This window comes from Anopheles merus, chromosome 2R, assembly GCF_017562075.2.
Source record: "Anopheles merus strain MAF chromosome 2R, AmerM5.1, whole genome shotgun sequence".
NCBI classification, from domain to species: domain Eukaryota; kingdom Metazoa; phylum Arthropoda; class Insecta; order Diptera; family Culicidae; genus Anopheles; species Anopheles merus.
In genome coordinates, this window is record NC_054082.1 from 51,901,328 (window position 1) to 51,908,680 (window position 7,353).

Here is a 7,353-nt window from a genome sequence, read left to right on the forward strand (position 1 = left end):
TGAGCAGCTGCAGGCAGTCCGCAAACCGATGGTGCTGCTGCTATTGTTGTAGGAAGGTAGTTAAAAACTCACTTTTGTGTGTCTCACTTTCCGCCGGCGCCTTTTCCGGTTGGGTAGACACGCTCGACACCGGAAGCCGATGTAAACTGACAAACGCGAGCGAGAACCTCGTCTGAACCGTCGTCTGTCTGCGCACGAAAACAAACTGCAGCACGCGGTTGCGTGTATTCCCGTCCGTTTTCGCGTTTGTCCCGGAACAACAAAAACTAATTGCTCTAACCACACGGTCAGTGAGAAAGAGTCACACACCGAGAGCTTGCGCACGCGCACCCGCTACTGCACTGGCGGCTCGTAATCAATCAGCACCACTGTCTGAAGACTGAATCATTCGAGCAGTATATATTTGGTTTTATTCAACTTCTGCTCGAATCGCCTCACCGCGCCGCTACCATAAGGGACCGGCGATACCGCGCTGGCGCTACTCCTTCCCCGTCCTCCATTGCCGCACATAGACCAGCAGAGCACCGACATTGCGGACGAGAGGAAACACGACGACGACGACTACGAACGCGACCCGACGACCGTGATTGTGTGGTGGTAAAACAACCTACTGCGGAACTGTACCTCGCGGGGTCCGGGGAGGAACGCGATCTAGAGGCTCGGAGGGTGCCACGAAGTTGCCCCTATAGCCGGTTGGTGTTTGTGTGTTTGTCGAGGGGGCGCACAATGCCATGCGGATCGCGCGCACCGTCCGATTACGTTCAAATTCACCCGAGAGCCGAGTCTGGTGGCAGTGTGTGTGGATTTTTTTTTTTAATATTATTTCTTTCTACGTATCACCAACATCATGCCGACGTAAGCGGATCGCGCAGTCGCACTGCGCGGGGGGTTGTTTGACAGGCACCGAAACAGGGGGTAGGAGATGGGGGGCAGAGCGGTCTTCCATCCCTTGAGCCGCCGGTTCCATCCCCATCACTACGCGGCGCGTTGTCGGCTTCCACAAACATTGGCGTATATTGCCTTCGCGCGTATTTTGCACTCACTAACACCCCAAAAAACGCGCAAAGCACCACAGAGAGAACCGAGAAAAGGAGGGTTGCGGAAGAAACGTTAACATCGGGACGGTCGGAGCTACCCATGTTCCTTCGCATTGCCCTTTTTGCAACCCCACCGCAGAACACGTTGGCCCAATGTCGAACTCTCTTGCTCTCTCTCTCTTTCGTTCTTCACCTTTTTCTTTCTTTTTCCATCAAGCGCAACCGGCCGGCATGCGTAATTTTGCTTCTGCGAAGATTCCTACGTAAGCACGTTTTTCGACGAGCGCAGGAAAGTGGTGCTACCCGCGTGGAGCGATAGAGGTACCTGTGATAACCTGCGCCACACTCGCGAATGAGTCGCGAACACCTTTGACGGGGACGGGAAGAAAGCGAGGGTGTTTTGGTTGTGAGGAAGCCACTTTTTGGGGGAAACCGTCGCAAGAAGGGACGGGTTGGCAGGAGAGGCTCACACAGATTGCGTTTCGCTTCGGTCAAATGGAATGCCCAAAGTTCACCCTCTGTGTAGCAGGTTTCACTCTCCTCCCCACCCCCACCCCCTCCCACCTACTTCAAGCCCTTTCCTGGTTATTCTTTTCCTTCGTCTCCGCCCCACCTCCTCACCACCGACTCGCTTCAGGCTTCAACCTTCACCAAAACCTCGAAGTCTAGAGCAGGCGAGCCATGGGACGTCGTATCCTCTTCTCTCGCTCTCAGCGGTTGGGCGGCCGGACAACCATGCGCAAATATTTGCCAAAAGGGAGACACCACCACTGCACTGCTCGGTAGCCTTCCTCATCCTCGCGAAAAAGCGTTTGACTGGTCAGAGGCACCCCACTAGCGTGAAACAAATTGCGAATTCGCGAGTTCTTCGCGCGGCCAGCTTCTCGCGAAGAAAATGATAAAATCCGGTTACAGCTAGGGGCGATACAACATCAGCGACTAATCTGCTCCACTGGCTGATCCGCAATGCTTCGTTGTTCGAGCAGTCGGACGAGGTTCATCGTAGTCGAAAATAGGAGGGAACAACGTCACCGATCGGAAGCGGATAGGATCGTGGTTCGTTTGTACGAGTGCGAGTATGTGCGTGAGAACCGTATTTCAACCCGGCCTGGGTGTGAACACAAATCATACACCATTACCAACAACTCACGTGCTTCTCACATGCAGCGCGGCGTAAGACGTGGTCCGTCTGGTAACTAACTGTGAGAAGGTTCGGGGGCATTAAGAAGCGTTATCGCGGTTAGACGTAAAATAACTTTTATGAAGCGACGGGCCAGCTACAACTTATACTGCTCAAAAAAAATAGTGATGCGATAATGCTTTTGGCCAGAAGCTACAAAAAATACAATTAAGCTGAATTAACGCAGTCATAGCTAAACGTTCGATCCTTATAACCATAAGTAGGTGGGTTTAAAGGTACTTTGAACCATTCCTGTAAACCGGAACTGATGATTCGGTTTGTAGATCAGAAAAGATTATTTTTCTTTACAATTGTTTAAATCTTTATGTAAAAGAGAAAATCGGACAGAGATTTTAATTAAATACTCAATTTTAATACTCTTTAAGTAAGTAGATTGCATGCATTACACAAATCTATAACACTACTCCTTCCTTTGCAACTGCGACTGACTGCGACACTAACGCTTTTGGGTAATCAGTCTCTGGACCTACTAAATACTCACTCTTTTGGTATTTTGATCCATAAACCAATGTGAATACAAAAATTATGTTTTATAAACCTCCACACTACAGTATATGCTTTTTTTAAGGAAAAATTTTCTCAGACACTTATGGATTTGATTCATTTACTCAGAAGAGGGTCGCCTCGCTGATCCATATTAGAGATGATCGATTGAACGCTGCTCATTTTGTTTTATATATGGATAGCACTGATTCAGATTCATGAATATCAACGAAGTTTCAAAGGGAATCTTTGAAGTTTGGAATCTTCGTAGATTCATGAATGTCTAAACTTGAGCAAAACTTTAGATTTTTAAGGCTCACGAGTCTTTAGAGATTCACTGGTCTTTAGAGGATCATGAATTATAGGTGATTTGATGCAATATTCATCACCGAAATCAAATTGTTATGTATCAATGATTTTTTACGAATGAACCATGAAGTAAAAAATTCGTTTATTCAATTCTTTTAAAAATAAATAAGTTGCTAAATTCCTGTGTTCTCCTATAATTATATTGCTCTGTTAGTCTACAAGTCTTGAAACTTTTCTGTTCAAAGGACAAACGATTGAACCATGAACTGAGCCGACAGATTGGATGAACGAATGAACAGACTAACGATCGGACGATTGAACGATGCTCCATTCAGTTCATCGAACTAAATACGAATAAACAAACTAAGTCGTTCAAGTTCTTCAACAATGAACCAAATATTATTAAGTAATATGGTTAAGCCGTCCCTCCTGAATAAAAAAAACACAATAGTCAAGCCTAGTCAATATGAGATTTGAATCCGTGAATCTATGTTAGCTGCACCTGACGAACGAAAAAAATTGTATTTGATGTTCTTGTTGCATCAGCAATAGACCAGCAGTTCAATGACTACAAAAGTACAGTGAACTACAAAACGGTTGGACACGCCAGCAGTAAAGAGGAGAGTGCTGGATGCAAATGATTGGAGGCACATTCCCCACCCCACTTGATGGCAAATTGTATGAGCTTGTTGGTGCTCTAATGTTTACTAGTCAACGTGTGCAGTAAAATAAAGCGAATGACACAGCACTATTGTTATTGGAAACAATCAGATACTAATCATAGTGCGCGGCACAGTCATAGAAGCACAATGATTTCATTTTACTAGTCAAAATGGCCATACACCAGGAGTCAGGACGGGGATAGGGGGACACGGGAAACACAGTTTCTCTTCACGTGAAACCAATCATACCGCCCGTCATCATGCAAACGTGCCTAGGGTACGTCAAACTCTACAAACACATTGCACCGGGAACGAGAATGCGAAACAAATCACAGTTCAGCGTTGGTGTAAAAAAGTAACGAAATATCGTCATTTCCTGATCCTCGTGATCAATCATCAGTTCGCTGAGGGTGTGCTGTATTCAATTGTATCAAAGCATAACCCTCACTTGCGCATTTACATCCGAACCACATTCCCCAAACATTCTCGCAACAAAATCTGCACCGCGCACCAACCAACACTGAACCCACATGCCCATGTCCCCAACTGTCCAACCTCAATTGACATCGATTATCGTCCATTTAGGGGCGCAAAACGGGCCGCAAATAAATTGTATCAATAAAGAGCGTGATCAGCGCAGACAATGGCCGCACACACACCCGCACCAGACGTGTTAAATTTAGAACGGGCACGAAAGGGGAGCACGCGTGAGCCACCAGAAACAACGCGTGGGTCAGGCGCCAGCAGCAGCCATATGATCGTTGCCAACTTCAAGCCAGCGACACCTAAGACTTTGCAAACTGCGTGGAGATCTGCAGCTCAAGGGCTAACACCCTATTAAGCGAAATGTCGATGGGGGATGGGGTGATGAGAGGTAGAAATAGCACCAGGCGGCTGCAGCAGCGGTACCGCGGTCGGCGTTTGATCAATATTGAAGCCGTGACTGTGGCGAAAATTACGAAATACGGCTAAAGCCTAATACAAATAGACGGCGGGCTTTCTAGCTTTTACAAAACCAAAAGCTCTCTACCGTTGCAAGCATGAAAACCGAACTAAATCGGATGATGATTCAATGGCGCGTCGTGAACCACTGATTAGAGTGATCGAGCTCAAATGAAATCATTCTTAACGTTTTCATTCCTTTTTTTCCCGAATCAAGTTCACGACAACTATTGGCAACGAAACAACAGCCGTCGTGTGTTAGCCGCCCTCGTTCTCATCACGTTTTTGTCGCGTTCGATGAAACGTGTGCGCAAGCTAAATATATTTCCGTATCTTCATCGTCGTTGTCGCCTATCAGCAGCCCGCACCACCACCACCGTGTCGTTGATGAATCGATCTTCATCAGCGTTTCTGCCACCGCTGTCATTTTGTACCGCCGACCGCTACCGACGTGGTCCTCAATATACCACCGCGTACAGTCATTCAATCGCACACTAATTAGTTGAATTAAATGACAAGTAGAATCGAGTACCACGGGCCGCGGCTTCCGGGGGACGGGCGACGATGAATCAATGAAGGGAAGCGACGGGGCATCATGCCACTTAGAATATCAAGAAAAATGTGACAGATTGTGTTTGCGCGAGCGCGCTTTCTTTTCCGCTGGTGCACCACACGTGAACTTGACGGCAGCGTACGTTGCCGTCCAGCACACGCGTTGTGACATTTGGCATCCGAACGGGTATGCCACAGCTGATATTTTCCAACGGAGTGAGTGGGGTTACTGTAAACAACCGCTCATCCCGTGCTCACCGTGCGACAAAAACTCTCCACAAACAGACAGGTCTGGGTGAGTCTGCGTGATTCATCACAATTTCACAACGGTGTGCGAGGGTTGCGATCGGGGCTAGGCTTGCGGTTAAACGCTGATAAATAAATGCGCCTGTCAGGCCAATGGTGCATGACCACCGCAAACAACCGTAAACCCCCCGCCCATATCGGATGAAGCTCGGCAAGCAGGTGACAAAATTATTTATCTTCAGCAAATCACATGCCACCCGCAACACCCACCCGCTTGAATCACGCTGAATGCAGCTTGCGATTGTGTTTGACCGAATTTGTAACGGACGAAATAAACAATCATGATGAGTGTGAACGATTCTGTCGATCGATAATTACTTTTAGTAGCAAAGTGCACAATGATAAACAGTTGATATTACAAAATATTTAGAAGGCAAAAATGATTATACCAAAAAGCGGTTAAATTATCTAAAACAACAACAAAATAAATATCTTTCAGGCTATTTAATCGTTAAAACATTCATAGAATCCCTTTGAACAAGTGTACCAGTCATACTTGTGTTCCCATAAAAGAAACTGCATGGCATCATCCCATTAAAAAAATCCCACCTTTCATCATCCCCATTACCACAGCTCTAACTGCATCCTCCAGCTCGTTACCCGGCTCTATAAAGGGGTAGAAAAATTTCACAACCGCGCTAAAAACTGCCCCAACTCAAACGAGCCTCCACGAGTCTTCATACTACGAGACATTCAACTTTGAATCTAGACTCCTCGAACCCACCACCTCAATGCCTGCCCCATCTGCTCCACGTCCCTGTAATTGCGCCTGGTAACGGCGAGCGTTTATCTCGCACCAAACGTGCGCGAAAGACCGGCAACAACCACAGCGCGTTGCGTGGGGTGAGCTGTTATGTGATGTCACTACCACCAACTGTTGAGCTGTTTTCTTATCAGCAATGCCTACTACGAATCGGGTAAAAGAGCGTAGCATGAAACTTCCCATTCTAGCAGTTTGCGCCGTAAGGGTGAGGGTTGTTGCACTACTACACAAGTCTAACCCCACGTTCCCACTCAAACTTACCGCCGGCAAGGTCTTTTCGAAAAAGCGAACATTTTAAGACTCTTCACACACACACACACACACAACCACACACACACACACACCACACACACCACACACACCACACACACCACAAACCACACACCCACACACACACACACACACACACACACACACACACACACACACACACCACACCCACACACACACACACACACACACACACACACACACACCTCCACACACACACACTGACCACACACTGACACACACACTGACACACACACACACACCACACACACACACACACCACCACACACACACACACACACACACACCACACACACACACCACACACACACACACACACACACACACACATACATACACACACACACACACACACACACACACACACACCACACACACCCACACACACACACACACACACACACACACACACACACACACACACACACACACACACACCACACACACAACCACAACACACACCACAAAGTACTCACAAACAGGCATGGAAGACGTTTTCACGCTGTGGCACGAGACTCGCACCGTTATTGAGCTGTGCGCTCCAGTATGCTCTCGGCTGTTGATATGATACGATCGAGATCGAAATCAGGTGCGCCGGGCGAGCGAATATGGATTGACGTTCCTTTGGGTCTTACCTCACATGAACTTCACATGACGTCAGGAATGGTGGTAATCTTCAATACCAAATCTGAGCGTTGAATGGTTGAGTAGTACACTCAGTGCGCCAAACTGCTTGGACAAGAGAGTGCGTGTTTCAGAAACTTCACCACAACTAACGAATCGTGCAAAGCAGTGATGATCACGTGC

General features: G+C 47.3%; 1 protein-coding gene across 2 annotated transcripts in view; it reads right to left on the reverse strand.

Moving 5' to 3' along the window:
* The window catches only part of LOC121590857 (sodium-dependent phosphate transporter 1-A-like), a 78,462-nt gene that overhangs the window by 48,274 nt on the left and 22,835 nt on the right, over positions 1–7,353 (reverse strand). Inside the window, exon 1 of one of the 2 annotated variants that reach the window (XM_041910958.1) lies at positions 73–391. The exons of the other annotated variant lie outside the window; for it this stretch is intronic. The gene's annotated coding sequence lies outside the window, so the exon portion shown is untranslated. Of the gene's footprint in view, positions 1–72; positions 392–7,353 lie in introns of those variants that run through there. 2 annotated transcript variants of the gene reach the window in all.